General features: G+C 49.4%; 1 protein-coding gene across 9 annotated transcripts in view; it reads right to left on the bottom strand.

The window, feature by feature from the left end:
- The window catches only part of chrm2a (cholinergic receptor, muscarinic 2a), an 82,778-nt gene extending 69,914 nt beyond the window's left edge, over window positions 1-12,864 (bottom strand). For 3 of the 9 annotated variants that reach the window (XR_013580214.1, XM_078568164.1, XM_078568163.1), the window contains exons 1-2: window positions 10,207-10,513; window positions 8,839-8,980 (exon numbers count right to left, since the gene is read on the bottom strand). The gene's annotated coding sequence lies outside the window, so the exon portion shown is untranslated. Of the gene's footprint in view, window positions 1-8,838; window positions 9,085-10,206; window positions 10,514-11,355 lie in introns of those variants that run through there. The other 6 variants (XM_078568166.1, XM_078568167.1, XM_078568161.1 and 3 more) reach the window with 5 other exon arrangements.
- Window positions 12,865-13,871: the final 1,007 nt, after the last annotated feature.

Here is a 13,871-nt window from a genome sequence, read left to right as displayed (position 1 = left end):
CTCGGGCCAATCATCTTTAGCTGCTTCATCAATGACCTTCCTTCCATCATAAGGTCAGAAGTGGGGATGTTCGCTGATGATTGCACAATGTTCAGCACCATTCGTGACTCCTCAGATACTGAAGCAGTCCATGTCCAAATGCAGCAAGACCTGGACAATATCCAGGCTTGGGCTGACAAGTGGCAAGTAACATTCATGCCACACAAGTGTCAGGCAATGACCATCTCCAACAAGAGAGAATCTAACCATCGCCCCTTGATGTTCAATGGCATTTCCATCACAGAATCCCCCACTATCAACATCCTGGGGGTTACCATGAACCAGAAACTGAACTGAACAAGCCATATAAATACTGTGGCTGCAAGAGCAGTTCAGAGGCTAGGAATCGTGCAACGAGTAACTCACCTCCTGGCTCCCCAAAGCCTGTCCACCAACTAAAAGGCACAAGTCAGGAGTGTGATGGAATGCTCCCCACTTGCCTAGATGAGTGCAGCTCCTACAACACTGAAGAAGCTGGACACTATCCAGGATAAAGCAGTCCACTTGATTGGCACATCCACAAAAATTTACTCCCTCCACCACCGATGCAGAGTAGCAGCAGCCTGTACCATCTACAAGATTCACTGTAGGAATTCACCAAGGCTCCTTAGACAGACCCTTCCAAACCCATGATCACTACCACCTAGAAGGACAAGGGCAGCAGGTAGATGGGAACACCACCACCAGGAAGTTCCCCTCCAAGTCACTCACCATCCTGACTTGGAAATATATCGCCATACAGTTCTGTTGAAGAGTCATACGGACTCGAAACGTTAACTGTGTTTCTCTCCGCAGATGCTGTCAGACCTGCTGAGTTTTTCCAGGTATTTTTGTTTTTGTTTTGGATTTCCAGCATCTGCAGTTTTTTGCTTTTATCACCATTCCTTCACTGTTGCTGGGTCAAAATCTTGGAACTCCCTCCCTAACAGCACTGTGGATGTACCTACACCACATGGACTGAAGCGGTTCAAGAAGGCAGCTCACCACCACTTTCTCAAGGGCAATTAGGGATGGGCAATAAATGCTGGCCCAGCCAGCAAAGCCCACATCCCGTGATTGAATAAAGAAACCTCCTACACTAACCCCAAACCCATCCCACTCCGGCACTACACCCACATCCTTCACTGCTACACTAACCTAATACCCCTCTCATTCCTCCACTAAAACCATATCCCTCTCACTCCTACACTACACCCACACCCCTCTCACTTTCATGCTAACCATATACCCCTCTCACTCCTACGCTACCACCCACACCCCTCTCACTTCTACATTACCCCCATACACCTCTCACGCCCACACTAGCCCCCAAACCCCTCTCACTCCTAAACTACACAAACACCCCTCTCACTCCCACACTAACCACATACCCCTCACACTCCTACACTACACCCACACCCCTCTCACTCCCACACTAACCACATACCCCTCTCATTTCTACACTACCCCCACACCCCTCTCACTCCTACATTAACCCCCACACCCCTATCACTTCTACACTACCCCCATACCCCTCTCACTCCTACACTACCCCCATACCCCTCTCACTCCTACACTATACTCATGCCTCTCTCACTCCTACACTAACCCACACACTCCCTCACCCCTACACTACACCCACACCCCTCTCACTCCTACACTATACCCACGCCTCTCTCACTCCTACACTAACCCACACACTCCCTCACCCCTACACTACATCCACACCACTCTCACCCCACATTAACCGCGAACCCCACTCACTCCTACACTAACCCCCACACTCCCCTCACTCCTACACTACTCCCACATTCCTCTCACTGCTACACTACACCCACACCCCTCTCACTCCTACGCTACACCCACACACCCCTCACTCCTATACTGACCCTACAACCCTCTCACTGCTACACTACACCCACACCCCTCTCACTCCTACACTATACCCACACACTCCCTCACCCCTACACTACACCCACACCACTCTCACCCCACATTAACCGCAAACCCCATTCACTCCTACACCAACACCCACACTCCCCTCACTCCTACACTACTCCCACATTCCTCTCACTGCTACACTACACCCACACCCCTCTCACTCCTACGCTGCACCCACACCCCCCTCACTCCTATACTGACCCTACACCCCTCTCACTGCTACACTGCACCCCACACCCCGCTCACTGCTACACTAACCCCAGACCCCTCTCACTGCTACGCTACACCCACACCACCCTCACTCCTACACTGACCCTACACCCCTCTCACTGCTACACTGCACCCCACACCCCTCTCACTGCTACACTGCACCCCACACCCCTCTCACTGCTACACTAACCCCCAGACCCCTCTCACTGCTACACTACACCCCTTTCACTGCTACACTACTCCCCACTCCCCTCTCGCTTCTACACTAACCCCCAGACCCCTCTCACTCCTACAGGATCCCCCAAACCCCTCCCACTCTCACATTACACCTGACACCTCTCTCACTCCTACACTACCCCCACACCCCCTTTCACGCCTACACTACCCCCCACGGCCCTCACTCCTACACTAATGCCACACCCCTCTCACTGCTACGGTACACTCCACACCCCTCTCACTGCTACACTACTCCCCACTCCCCTCTCACTACTACACTAACCGCCAGACCCCTCTCACTACTACACTACACATGTTCCTCTCACTCCTACACTACACCAACACCACTCTCACTCCTACACTAACCCAACGCCCCTTTGACTGCTACACTACTCTCCACTCCCCTTTTGCCTCTACACCAACCCCCAGACCCCTCTCACTCCTACAGGATCCCCCAAGCCCCTCTCACTCCCACACTGCACCTCACACCTCTCTCACTCCTATACTGCCCGCTACCCCCTCATTCCTACACTACCCCCACACCCCTCTTACTCCCACACTACACCCCACACCCCTCTCACTCCTATACTATCCACCACACACCTCTCCTACACTGCCCCCACTCCCGTCTCACTCATTCACTACCACCCACACCCCTCTAACCTCTACACTACCCCCAAAACACCTCTCACTCCTACACTAACACCCATACCCCTCTCCTACACTACCCCCACTCCCCTCTCACTCATTCACTACCACCCACACCCCTCTAACTTCTACACTACCCCCAACACTCCTCCCACTCCCACACTACCCCCAACACCTCTCTCACACCTATACTAACCCCCCACCGCATTTCTCTCACTCCTACACTAAAGCACAACACCCTCTCACTCATAAACTACCCCCCCATGCCCCGCTCCCTCTGACACAACCCCCCATACCTCTCTAACTCCTACTCTACACCCCACACACCTCTCACACTCATGTTACACCACACGCCCCCCTCACTCCTAAACAACCCTCCACATCCCTCTCTCTCCTACACTACTCCCCACACCCCTCTCACTCCTGCACTACCACCCACATCACTCTCACACCTACATTACCTCCCAATGACATTTCTCTCACTCCTAACTAAAGCACAATGCCCTCTCACTCCTAAACTACCCCCCATACCCACCTCACTCCTACACTACCCGCCATGCCCCCTCACTCCTACACTACCACCCACACCCCTCACTCCTACATGACCGCACAAACCCCTCTCATTCCCACACTACACCCCCTCACTCCTAAACTACCCCATGCCCTCTCACTCCTACACTACCCCCCACGTCCCTCTCACTCCTACACTACCTCCACATCCCTCTCACTCCTACGCTAAAACACAATGTCCTCTCACTCCACCACAACCACCACACCCCTCACTCCTACACTACCCCCAGACACCTACACCACTCCCCACCCTCCTCTCACTCCTATACTAGCCCCCCACCACATTTCTCTCACTCCTACACTAAAGCACAATGCCCTCTCACTCCTACCCTATCCCCACACACCCCTCTCACTCCTACACTACCCCCCCACACCCCCTCACTCCAACAGGATCCCCCAAACCCTTCACTCCCACACAACACCCCATATACCGCTCACTCCTACACTCCCCCCACCAACCACATTTCTCTCACTCCTAAACTAAAGCACAATGCCCTCTCACTCCTACCCTACCCCCACACACCCCTCTCACTCCCACACTCCCCCCCACCCTCCTCTCACTCCTACACTACCCCCACCAACCACATTTCCCTTACTCCTAAACTAAAGCACAATACCCTCCTACTCCTACAAAAGCAAAATACTGTTGATGCTGGAAATGTGAAGTCAAAACAGAGATTGCTCAGAATACTCAGCAGGCCAGGCAGCATGTGGAACGACAAACAGGATTAACAATTCAGGTCAACAATGATCTTTCATCAGGGTTGGGGGAAGTTAGAGACGTGACAAGTTTTAAGTAAGTACAGAGGGAGAGAAAGGGATTGTGGGAGTGGGTAGGGGGAATCTGTACAGAGGGAGAGAAAGGGATTGTGGGAGTGGGTAGGGGGAATCTGTACAGAGGGAGAGAAAGGGATTGTGGGAGTGGGAATCTGTACAGAGGGAGAGAAAGGGATTGTGGGAGTGGGTAGCGGGAATCTGTACAGAGGGAGAGAAAGGGATTGTGGGAGTGGGTAGGGGGAATCTGTACAGAGGGAGAGAAAGGGATTGTGGGAGTGGGTAGGAGGAATCTGTACAGAGGGAGAGAAAGGGATTGTGGGAGTGGGTAGGGGGAATCTGTACAGAGGGAGAGAAAGGGATTGTGGGAGTGGGTAGGGGGAATCTGTACGGAGGGAGAGAAAGGGATTGTGGGAGTGGGGAGGGGGAATCTGTACAGAGGGAGAGAAAGGGATTGTGGGAGTGGGTAGGGGGAATCTGTACAGAGGGAGAGAAAGGGATTGTGGGAGTGGGGAGGGGGAATCTGTACAGAGGGAGAGAAGGGGATTGTGGGAGTGGGAATCTGTACAGAGGGAGAGAAAGGGATTGTGGGAGTGGGTAGGGGGAATCTGTACAGAGGGAGAGAAAGGGATTGTGGGAGTGGGGAGGGGGAATCTGTACAGAGGGAGAGAAAGGGATTGTGGGAGTGGGGAGGGGGAATCTGTACAGAGGGAGAGAAAGGGATTGTGGGAGTGGGTAGGGGGAATCTGTACAGAGGGAGAGAAAGGGATTGTGGGAGTGGGTAGGGGGAATCTGTACAGAGGGAGAGAAAGGGATTGTGGGAGTGGGTAGGGGGAATCTGTACAGAGGGAGAGAAAGGGATTGTGGGAGTGGGGAGGGGGAATCTGTACAGAGGGAGAGAAAGGGATTGTGGGAGTGGGGAGGGGGAATCTGTTATGACTGGAAAGCAGGAGGGATGAAATGACAAAAGGGATAATGGTTATCTTCAAAATTACTCTTACAACTCCTACTTCTCTCCCACCATCCCATACTGCAAACCCCTTCCCTCGCTCCGAACTACCACCACCCCCCCCCACCACTCTCCACAAACCCCCTAAACCCTACCCCAACTTTCACCTACCAGTTTTCTAACCCTAGTTTTCACACATCCCCTCTCTCCTCCCCACCCTGCACTTATTCCTCACTCCTACCCCACTCTGCACACACCTCTTTGACCCCTCACTCCCCTCTGACCCACCCCAACCTTTACATACCTCTCACTCCTACCTCACCTTCCACAGTCTCCTCGCCCCGGCCTCACTGGTATATCTCCTCATCCCCCCCTGCCCTGTTTGCCCTCTCACCAGCGCCACAGTTCCACTGAGCCGGGGGTTTTAAATTCAACCTGGGCCGCCTGAAGACGGACACAATCTGCTTCTGCCCCACCTCGGGGGTGGGGGGCGCGGACTGGAGGCGGATGCTCCTTATCTCCCTCTGCAGGTTAATGTCCTGCACATCCGTCTGAAGTGCCAACCGGGCCCTCTGCACAGACAGGACGATACAACAGGCTTTTCATAACGCCCGCTAACCAAAACGCCTGTTCCTTTCCTCTTTATAATTGGAAACATCTTTCACTCTCAGGGTCAGTGACCAAGGTGAGCCGCCGCCTACTTACCGGATTTTCATGAGTGATAAATAATGAGAGGTTCAAGGAATGAAAGGAGGAATGTTTGCATAAGAAGTGAAGAGATGAGGATAAGGAGTGAAAGGGAAGGGGGTGTATAGACCCATGGGGATAAAGCGTGACCAGAAAGAGTGAGAGGTTCGCTTGGACGAAATGACGGGTGTTTCAAAATGAGTAGGGAAGTTATTTTTTGTTCGAATTGGTTTTTCCGATAATAAAGGAGATTTGTCACAGGCACTAGTCTGTGGGAGCGGAAAACAGTCGATAGACATTAGAAAACAAGGCACGTCAACAGTCCAAGCTTTCCCTAATGGATCCCGTGTGCAGTAAAACTGCAATAAAAGAATTTTATAATCGTTAGGGAGCAAATATATAGACCTGAAGGCGTCATTCGGGACTGAGCCGCATTAACAAGTTCAGTTTGACACACGCGGTCTACCCCAGCGGCTGGGATTCTCAATCTGCATGTGGAGCCGGGAAACCTGCTTTCCACTGTGCTTTTCATGGAATAACTCAACACTTCAGGAAACATAAATATTCACACAGCCAGTTCTTTAAACACCACGTGGAGGAAGATGCATAAGGAACCAGGGGCCCGACACCATCTGCCGACAAAACCACCGTCACAGCACCTTTCTATTAAAAAAAAATCCATTTTAAGCACCTTTTCCCACCACATTTGTGAGCTTGGGCATGTATAAGAAACATTAACCATTGCCTACACAACAAACCGAGGCCGGATTTTTTTTTCCCAGCCGGCGCAGACACGATGGGCTGAATGGCCTCTTTCTGTGCTGCAACTTTCCTATGGTCCTATGGATTCCAGTCTTCATTAAAATCACTCGGAGTCTTTTCCTATCAGCTTTTTCACCCTCCAAATCTTGGTCCTTGTAAATGTGTGAGATTGTGGGGTTTAACACGGTGCTTTGTTGCAGCGCCTTGAGAGAAAGGCTGACCCCACCCACCCCCCTCTCCTTTGTACTGTAGGACCGGGTGAGACAGGGGTGGGGGCAGCCGGACCAGACTAACCGGGGCGGAACGTGTTAACGTGGCTGCTGTTACTGTGCTTCCTCCTCCACAACTGATTCCACCAGGGATGGGGAAACCCAGGAAAGGGGACAAGGGCAAATCGACGTCACAATATCTGTCATCACAGGTGTGGTTTCCCTGTGCAGCGCCTCGGGCTTTCTCACTCAGGATTTATGCATCATTGATGTGCCGCTCTGGGTTGTACATTATAGGGTAAGTCAAGCGTGAGCGGCAGGAAGCCCCGTTAACTCAGGACAATATCTCAACCCTCGGCCGCCTCCCCGGGCAGAAAGCAAAATGTCCGAAACCTCGGCGTCCTTGCACTTCCCCCCCCCCCCCCTCCTCGATCACTACCTACCCTGCCTTACCTGCCCAGCCAAGGGAGCTGGTGTCAATATGGAAATTGACTGTTTAACATTGATGGAATTGTCTGGATAGCAGATACAAGATTAAAAATCGCAATGTGCATCCTCCTCTAACACTTAAAGTTTCGCACTGAAGGTTCACAGCGGGTTATTTGGTTCAGGGTGATATGGTATCCAGTGTTAAGCAGCGTGGTAGCCACGTAATACTTGGACCCACTGTAACAACCAGATTGCAGTCTTAGAGGCTGCCCAGGAATCCGTGTTTGCAAATCAAATATCGCTGTGTAGAAAATACATGGGAATAGTGTTGTCATTACTTGTTCCCTTGTGTTAGAGTGGGACTGGCCTTCCACAATCGCTGCCTTACTGATTCCAGTCCAGTTCAACTGTGTAGCTTTCGCAAGGAACAAAGACAGGCGCAATCGCCTAGGATTAGCCAGAAGTGATGTGACAGAGGGAGAACGTGAGCACCAGTTCAACCTAAGTGGGTACAGTATTTGCTAGCAAGTGTTTGAGAAGCATGTCGCTGTTGTTTTAACGACCTTCCCGCACCAGATAAATCATGTTCTGCCCTCGATCAGCTCCAAAGGAACTGTTAACTCAGTCAAGAGTTGGTGACTGCGCGGAGAGATCCCGCAATTGAACGAAAGCGCCGTACACAAGTCCGCCCACCCACCTAATGTTTGACACCGCATGACCTGTATGTCATTTAAGGACATTGCAATGTCCAACTGCAAACCCTCGGCCCAGCTGTTTCTGAAGCCTGGATACTGTCGGTGATTTCTTGTTAGTTAGTGATTAGGCAATACCTATCGGCAGCCGCGGTGAACTGTAAAGCTGAGGCACCCCAGTTTGCCAATACGCTTGGACTTGGCCAAGATGTGGAAAGCCGCCCTTCAAACTCTTTTACCATCAGTTCGAGGTCATCTCGAATTTACTTTCCAATCGATTTAATTCGAACAGTTGTAATTATTGAGTCTCACAGTGTCCGAGCAATAATCCAATTAAACCGGTTTAATTCAACCGACTAATGTCCTTTCACATAATCATTAATACATAATTCTTATCACTTCTATCATTATAGATGCTGTCGGTACCACTGCGCATTCCCATTAGCAACAGTGATTCACTGGGAATTGATCAACAGAATCTTAAATCCTTAATAAACCACTTTATTAATCCCGACTGTTGTTACAGAAAGACTAAACAGGATGTTGCTTTGTAACCTTGCCGTGTGTACTCAGCAGTACAGGGCGAGACACAGGCAGGAAACGAGCCTATATCCCTGTAACTCATCATTCGGAAACGTTCATAATGTTCATAAACGTTCTTGAGAATTAAAACCTACCAACACATTTAGATAGACGCCAAATATTGGCGAATTGGGTTTACTTAGCTCTTTACCTGCAACCCGACCGCCTCAACATTCAAACCGTGATGTCTGCACGTCCAGGACTCAGGCCGCCTTTGACACTGACACTTAGACTGGCCCGGAGTCAACGGAAAGTGCCAGTGTCCTTCCTTCTCATACCTTCCAGCAGGCTCTCTAGTCGAGGCAATTGACAGACAATTTCGAAACGTCAGATAAGGTAAGAAAGTAGGCAGCTGCTGCCAGCTGCTTGTCACATAGCTGCAAGCGCTTTGGGAACAATGAAAGTCTCAACAGAAGATGTCCAGCCAACTGGAGTGCCTCGGGGCAGTGGATAGGAAGTCAACGAGCAGCACAAAGCAAGAATGTAGCTTGGACCTTCTCTCTCTCCCCCCGATGGAAGAAAACAAGGGAGATAGAAAAGAGCACTGCGCCAAAAAAACCGATTCCCTGCAAAATCCAGACGGCTAACATGGCACAATTATTGGAACATTTCTGGGCACGGCATTGTAAGGGACTCAGAGCTTCAAGATATCCATCATAGTTAATAGCCCGGGTCCCAGCTTGGGGAAGAGCTTTGATTGTGCAGGACTGCACCGAATGAACTGTTTTGACAGCTTCTCGAAAAAGCAATACAACCTCTTTTTATGGCGGAGCAACTGTGATTGTGACGTGGCGTTCGAGGCCGCCAATAAAATAAACAGTTGCATCTGATTTGGTGCAACATTGCAACATCTCCTGGACCGACCTCTTATCAGCAATTTTCACATTACTGCAGACTTCAGTCCAACTGCTTTTCCAATTACTTTTTGAAGCTTGACATCAATAAGATTCCTTTGCTAAGATCATAAACGGCCAAGGATAACAAAAGGTATTTGGGTACCCGAGTTTATCCAAGTACCTTAACTCAGCACGAGTCCATTATGTTCGGAACGGAACTCGCAACAACTTATGTTGCGATAATAGGCAGTTAATCACCCGAAATCCAACAAGCTACTCTATTGAACAGCTATCTGATCGGCTCCAGGGGACACGCTGCTAGTTACAATTCAGATAATGAGCGCACCGCGAACACTCGGGTTTCCGCGGAAGCTTCTGTTATCCTGAGCGTTTGGATCCATTTCTAGTCAAACCATTGCCCACTGCTTAGGTTCAGGCAATCGCGACCATTCGCTTTCTACAGATAGCATGTTAGGGATCGCTGACAACTCTTTGGAGAGCTGGACACGCGCTGCAAGAAAGAGACCTAACCCTGGCGGGTGGGATCGATAAAACATGAAATGTAATCTCGAACATTTATCACCGCCCACACCAATGCTGGACATGAAGGATGGAGGTGAATTCAATGGAATGCACAACCCCGGAGCTGCGCTATCCTTATAGACTTAACATACAATCCATACCTTTCAAAGAGCAAGCTCAGAGTTAATGACAAAGTGCCTCTCGCCCTGGTGAGGTGCTGTGCACTGTTTGGCAGAAATGTTTCACATCTGATTTGCCACAATTTGCTCTTTTGTTCAAAAATCGTGCGCACCGTCAGATGTTGATTGCAGCAGGCAGCGAATAAAATCCCCAATCATAGATTCTGCAAATCAAAAGCTTGGTTACCTCATGTCAATCCTCGCCCGCGTAGACTCTGCTCCAGTGCTGGTCTCCCTGTCTGTGACAGTGTTCACACACTCTCCAGCACTGTCTACAGAGGGAAGTGACTGTGCCAGGGTCCTCCCCAACCCCCTCCCCCTCCCCCAACCTCCTCCCCCTCCCCCCCCCCCCCCCAATATTTCAGCTAGGGTTTTGCTCTGGAGATTTTCAAATTCCTAACTGGAACAACAGCAGATAGTCGTTAACTTTCCACATTTAAAGTAAATTTGGCTTTGTAACGTGAGGCTGCTTTTTAAAGAAGGCAGGAGCGACCCGTAGTAAATTCCACCTGTTCGAAGCAACAGCACCCGAACTACAGTGACTTCAATCCGCAATAACAAGTCCGGCACACAGGCAATGGCCACTGGCAGACGGTTTATTGCGCGCAGCCAGTCCACCAGCGGTTTCCCCACTCAAACCTGATGGATTAAGAGAAGCTGGGCGCCCTCACGCTTCAGGCCTGAAGGGTAGAACCATAACGCCATGTCTCCGCCGATACTTTATCCACACCAGGGACAGCTTAGACCTCCAACTCTCTTTACTCGCCCGTTTTACTGCCAGATTCAACATGACCATCGCCCAGAAATTTCCTCGGCAGCTCCGCCATAACTTCGCCGGAGGTGCGGCGAAAGTATAGTGGAAATTCTTCTAATGTTGCTGGTCAATGCCCAGGCAGCATAATGTAGCGCAAAGTTGTCTGGGGCTTGATGTCAGTATTTCTTTAAAACATTTTCAACCCCCCCCCAGTTACGCGATTGTTTCTTGTGTAAACAAAGCGGTTTTGCCCAGCTTTCTGTGCCACAGTTTGCCAGCACCCTGACCTCCACACCCTCCACTGCCTTGCTAATTTCAAACCGACTGGCCAGTCAGTCCGGACAGCCCCGGCACTGTACCAGCATCAATCAGTCTACCTTGGGATACTTGTTACCGTGTCGCAGCTGCCAAACAGTGTGAGACATTCTCGCCCATGATGCTCGGTCTTTCGAGACCACAGTTATGATCCCAATATCATCCAAGTCCTTCCTAAGGCGGTACCACACTTCCCAGATGTTGGTCAGCACTAAGGGAGGGGGGAGAATATTAGTGGGATGGACTTCCTCGCCCCGGCACGTGTAGGAATTAAACAATTATTTGTTTCTTGACCAATTTTTTTTTGGGGGGAAGGGGGTCGTGTCCAAACGAACGCCAACCATGTTTTAATAACTGAAGCTTCCCTTTTCTCTGAAAGTCTTTCGAAGTCTCGGAGTTTTGAATTGAAATCTCTCAGCGTCAGAGGCCTCCACTTGCGGAGATGGCCACGATCGCTGGTTTGCTCCTCTCCTGCCCAAACATCAAGGGTAGGACACACTGGCTACTATTGTTGCCTGGTTTCCAATCCTGCTGTCGGAGATCACTGCTGAATGCACAGGATGCTGTTCTATTCACTGGGCACATCATTAACTTTATACCTGTGGAAAACACACAGCACACCACAGGCTGGTTCATTCGAAGGCACTTTGGGCTTGGTCAGTATTGTAGGCAGCACCAGGATGTCGCTGCAGCCCTGAGAGAGTGCAGATTACTAAATTCAGAGAGAAAGGAGCAACCCCGAGAACATGGCCAAAGATGCATTGATGTCTTTAAAACCTTTTGGTATTTCAGTTCCACAAAGCAAACTGCAGCATTGTAATCAAAACCCAGGCATCACTGATGCACATTCAGATTCAACAGGGCACAAATTCATTAAGCAATGCACAGCACAGGCATCACACCGTCCTAGCTTTTTATAGGCACATTAAGCGATATTTATGTGTTTTATTAACACCCTCTCAAGTGGTCTAAATGAAAGAAAGGCCTTCATCAGAGGCGCGACTAACAATGAATAGAAATTATGCAGCAAGCGTTTCAGCGGTACCTGGTTCCACTGCTAATCGATAGTTGAAAATGACTATCAAAGAATTGAGAGGTTTCTGTGAGACAGTCGGTGAAAAAAATCAATTACTTTGTGATTGTTAGAAATGACGTTTAAAATGTACACCTGCATTGATGCTGATCTAAATCCAATAGAGTGGAAGGCAAATCTTATTTAAGTAGCAAGCGGTAGCGATCACAGGTTGTTACAAAAATCAGGCATGACTTGTTCGTTGTGCTTAAATGATAACTCGGTGTTAACCGGAGGAATTAAAATCTTCGGGACTTTAACACAGAAAAACAAATTACAGGCGGAGGGTGGCGCAGGATCCACATCAGCGAGTGCTGACTGGCTGCAATCATAACGACAGGGATATTTCTATGGAGCGGCGAAACTGTCAACCTAAACATTACAAGTGTTTAGTTAAAAAAAATCAGCACTTATGTCCCTATGTTCCTATGAATGATTCCTGTGACAAGAACCATTTTCATTCGCGTCAAAATATCTTGTGACTGCTCACTCAATGAAGAATTAAACCGTTTCACTCATTGACACGCTTGTTCATTTTATTTAACCCTGCCCTGCAAAGCTCCAGAAACACTCCGAATCCTTGGGGCTGGGTTACAGGTTGAATTTGCTTTTCGAAATTGACTATCTTTTAACCCATCTAACGGATTTCATCAGACCCATTTGACCTGACACAGTAAATGGGAGTAACATTGAGTTATTCCTGTAAAGGGTTGCAGTACAACCGGATTGTCTCTGGGTTTTTCTTTTTGGTGGGCTCTGAGGGAATTTTCATTGCTGCTCATTTATTCTGGGTCAGTGCAAGATGTAGCCAGAAGCGACGTCTTGGGTTGTTATTCTTTGTACGCTGGGACCGAGCCCGTTTTACAGCTGGGCTGGGAGATAAAGACGATACCCAATTTACATGTGAACTGCAGGCAACACTGCTTGCTTACATGGGTATGAAATGTCCGTTTCATCGACCAGTTGGGTAAACTGCACCAGACTTCCCAGTGAGAAATAAACATTCTTCTGCTCAGGGTCCTGTGAAAGGGCAGAGTGTCACTGCGTTTACCTGATGACACCTGAGAATGGTCTCAGTTATATTCTCAAGACAATGCATCGTTCGGGGGCAGAGCAAATAAATCTTACAATGGCCAGTAAAAATTGCAATAAATCAACCAGACCTAATCCCGATTTAAATCCCGATCTCCCCAATTGTTTACATCCCTGACTCCCCATTACAGGTCAACCCCTGAATAACTTACAGTGCGAAAATGATTAAAAGCAGTAAACTAAGACAGTACTCATGTTAGCTAATTACTACAAATGAATCAGAAGTGTTTAACCTCTTTTCTGTGACCGAGGTGGAAATATTATAAACTAATGAGCGATGTAAGGGGAGTTTTTGCAGTCGATGTCCAAATGTCCACTCAGCACTCGCTGCCCGAATCTTCACTGCAAATTTCCAGTTCGGCCACACGTTTCTCCACACACACACACACACACACACTGGCGTGAAAACACTGG

Source organism: Cetorhinus maximus, chromosome 22, assembly GCF_964194155.1.
Source record: "Cetorhinus maximus chromosome 22, sCetMax3.hap1.1, whole genome shotgun sequence".
Lineage (NCBI taxonomy): Eukaryota > Metazoa > Chordata > Chondrichthyes > Lamniformes > Cetorhinidae > Cetorhinus > Cetorhinus maximus.
The sequence above is the reverse complement of the archived record's forward strand: the minus strand, read 5'-3'. Positions and strand labels throughout refer to the sequence as shown.